Source organism: Pelmatolapia mariae, linkage group LG16_19 (genome assembly GCF_036321145.2).
Source record: "Pelmatolapia mariae isolate MD_Pm_ZW linkage group LG16_19, Pm_UMD_F_2, whole genome shotgun sequence".
NCBI lineage: Eukaryota > Metazoa > Chordata > Actinopteri > Cichliformes > Cichlidae > Pelmatolapia > Pelmatolapia mariae.
This window is the reverse complement of record NC_086241.1, coordinates 68,875,158-68,879,134: the sequence shown is the minus strand read 5'-3', so window position 1 is coordinate 68,879,134 and position 3,977 is coordinate 68,875,158. Positions and strand designations below refer to the sequence as shown.

The 3,977-nt window shown below is 37.4% G+C and overlaps 1 protein-coding gene across 1 annotated transcript in view; it reads left to right on the top strand.

Annotated features, from left to right (window-relative positions):
* LOC134644112 (interferon-inducible GTPase 5-like) overlaps positions 1 to 3,977 on the top strand; it is a 97,562-nt gene that overhangs the window by 31,778 nt on the left and 61,807 nt on the right. The window lies entirely within an intron of this gene.

The following is a 3,977-nucleotide window of genomic DNA, read 5'->3' as shown; positions in this document are numbered from 1 at the left end:
TTCCTGCTTTTCATTAATAAATTATTCTTGATAAACATTTTTACCATTTATGTCTCTATTTAAGAAGTGTTTTAAATGAAATATATTTTAACATAGAGAGATAATCAGCTCTCTCAGCTGCAGGGGCGGATCTAGAAGGGTGGCATGGGGTGGCAAGTGCCACCCTAAAATGATCCCTTGCCACCCCAAGTGCCACCCCAGTTTTGCATATGACAGTGTTGTTTATTAAAATAAGATAGCATTAACAGTTTGAGCGTAGTTACAGTTAGTAGTGAATATAAATGCTAAAACTGAATATATTGTATAGTGTTCCCCCCTCCACCATTAACAAATGGTTCAGCCCAAAGCAGGACCGGCTATTTTCTTGTTTTCAGTCGTAAGCGATGCTTATGATTGTGCCAGAGCACATTTTGAACAACACCATGGGAATTACGGATTTTACACAGGTGTTTGGATGTTACACTCTGGAAATGGAAGGAAGGTGAGTGTTATTAACCCTCTGTGGTCCACGGACACGCTGCACCTCCAAATCACATGACTGATGTAAGCTGACATAGCAACAAGCTGCAGCCACGCCGAGTCTGTATAGTCGTTGTCTTGTTTTGTGTGTCAGTGAGGGCACTAATGAATGTCACAAAGGCACATTTGCAACGTAAACACTGTCACTAAGTAGAAAACCAGCGGAGTGATACACCTCCTGTTGTCAGGCCTGCAGGTTGATCCCTGTGCTGTTCTGTCTTTTGGTGGACAAACGTTTTTTTTACTGGCACACATCATTTGTGGGGCATCTTATTGCAACACCTGATTGTTCTCTCATTTTAGTTTTAGTAATATTTTTAAATGGTTGTACAAAATGAAAAAAACGGCAGGTGTGTTGGCTGCATTTTTAGATAAATAGTTGTATATGTTTACAAAATGTACAATTTATATTTACTCAACATGTCTGTGGGTTTTTTTTACAGTAATAAATACTACTAAGATTTTAAGTTCTTTGTGTGATTTCAGATCAGTAATACTAATGCAGTATGTCAGTGAAAAAAACAACTAAAGTCAGTTGAGCTGAAAAGAATGATACCAAACAAGGCAAGGGGAAAATAAAATGAAACAATCTGAGCGTGAAATACAAACGTAAACTCAAAAGGAGTCAAAAATGGTCGGTTGTATTTCAGACCTCAGTGGGTTAATCCAACAAATCATGAAAAATGAGGTTTAAATTTTTGTTCATGACAGTGCAGATTTCTGACATTTTGTGTAATTTAAGCTGTAACAATGTGATTGTTTTCTAACAAAAAACAGTGTGAAACTTAAGTTAGACTTGTGTTTGTAAATGAACCGCCCGTTGTTGTGTAGTTTTCTGGAGTTTATACTTATTGGGCTACATATTTATTTATTATACAGGCTGTACAGTACATAGAATCAAAACTCACATGTTTTATGTAACTAAAGTGTGTAATTATGTGGGCTACAGACAATAATTAAGTTATAGACTATATTTATATGAAAAACGTGCATACTTACTGCATTTGAATTATTTTAACAATATGTAACCACCTGCATGTGTTAAAAAAATGGCTTTGATTTTGCCACCCCATATGATTTCTTTGCCCCCTTCATGTCACCCTCAGAGCAAACACACAAAACAAGACGGGAAGAAATTTTAGACGCTGGAAACACAAAGAGCACAAGAAGCACAATCTGGTGAAACGTGGATGATGGTGTAGCAGTAGAATAAAATGGATAAAATAAAATAAAATCCAGTTGGTGGTCTGAAATGATGAGAAACTGTGACTGCAGTTTTTAACAATTAGTCTAACAATTAGTTGTGATGCTGTGTGTATTAATAATAGGAAACTGTATGAGGACAATAGATAGAAGAACAATTTACAGGAAAATGAAACATTCCTCATGTTTTCATCTAGTTTTAAAAGTCTGATCTTAAACATCAAGAACCCTGAACAGTTTTTATTCTCCTTCTACAAATTTGGAGGATGTTTTTCATTCTTGTAACACAGTGGTGACAATTACTGAATAGATTATATTAATGGACTAACAGGTTTGATTACAGGAGCACAGTGGTGTGTTTAAATGAGACACAGAGACAGGGATGCAAATTTAAAGAACAAGCCGGCTTTAGTGAACCGAACCACAGATTTGACAACCACAGGTTTATGCTACAACACACAATTATGAAAAAAAAAATACAAAAACATATTAATACATAAAACTACCAACATAAAGACTTGGCCACGTGTTAGTCCTCAGGTCTCAATATCAGGTGCACCCTGATAACCTGACTTTGAAACGATTCTAGAAAAGTCAGATTACACAAGTTGAATTTCCATGAAAATCCCAAACAGCATTCACACGAGGAGAACATCCTACACAGCAGCTTATTGTGCACAGACCCAAATAAAAACTTATCTGAAGGGTAGAGCCAAACATTTCTGGGTTATAAAAGAAAATAAAAATGCAAAAATGTGAGTCAGTGGTTTAAAGCATCACCAGCTGTGTGTGAAAGTGTGGATGAGACAGTGGAAAAGAAGGGAATCAGTGTCTCTGTCTCTGTAAGTAAGGTGGGAAGACTCACCATCTAAATCACAGGAGGAATCCACCTCAGGACCAGAGGAGCTGTCAACAGACAGGGTCAGAGGAATAATACAGATATTAATTATGCTGTTCGAGCTAAAATCCACAACTTAGGTCTTTGCAGGCATCATATTTCACATCAATTTGTAGGTAAAATATTACAATTTGCAAAAATAAACATTTCTCTTGTACAAACTATCCATTACTGCAATATATTTCTGAAATACTTTTTTTGTAAATTGGAAAACAAACACTTTCCAAACACAGTGTTGGAGCCATGTGGACTTTGTGGTGATAAAGTGTTGTGTGTGTGGTGTTGCTTGTCTATTCCAGGGATTACGGTTAGCCTGTGTGTCACGTGGGAGGTGTTCAATGAACGAGTGGGAAATACATTCACCTGGTTACCGGTCGGGCAGCCTGGAGAATGGGTGAGTAGGGACAGTGTGGTTTTTGTTGACAGTGTTCGTTTGTGCGTGTCAGTCGTCTTGTCTTGTCTCGAGCCTTCAAGTAGTTTGCACGTGCTCGGGTTTGACTGTGATGTGGATGAATTGCTGAAACATTTGATAAATGCTCAGTGGAAACTGTTTGGAAAGAACAACAAAGCAGCATTCCCTACTTCATCCTTGGAGAGGATTCATTGTTATCAAGTCACTTCATCTTTTGTGGAAAAAAAGAGAGACACATTGAAATACTGCAGTTATTTGCTTTTCTGGATTTCAAGAGGTCATTGAGAAATGGAATCACTTCAGTGTGAACAGACTCACGCTGCACTGAAACTGTGCAATTGTACACACAGAATCTCAGCTGTGGAAACATAAAGCCAGACATGCAATAAGCGGCTGTGTGTGGAAGAAAAGGCTGATTGCAGCAGTTATTTGTGACGTGTCCACTGGTGAAAAGTCTGCTGAGCTGTTTCTGATGCATTGAAGACGTGTAACATGTTGTGTTCATTATGAATTTGAAATGACTGATTTGTCAAACTGTGGCTTGAATCATCTGTTCTTTGTCTGTGTCTGCTGTAATACATAAGCTGAGCCAGGGATTTTTCTAAAGTCAGAATGAGATAAGCAAATGGAAAAACTTGAAGCGTTTGAGGCTCTGGCTGCAAAACACAATGTCAAACTCACTGCAGAGTCTTTGGGAAATAAAATTGAAAGGTTGCAAAAGGAGCATAAAATAAATGTGAACAAAATTAGAAATCTGATTCCTTCAATGAAGGTCTTGATGCATGCTCAGTCATCCAGGTAAGTAAATCCCAAAAGGTTCACGTTCAGATGAACAGAATCAACCTTTATTTCTGCAGCATTCATCTTTTGTCTTTTTTTGTTGCTGCAGTTCTTTAAAGATTTTTAATCACTGTTTTATTGTCATTTAATGATGTTTCTCATTGG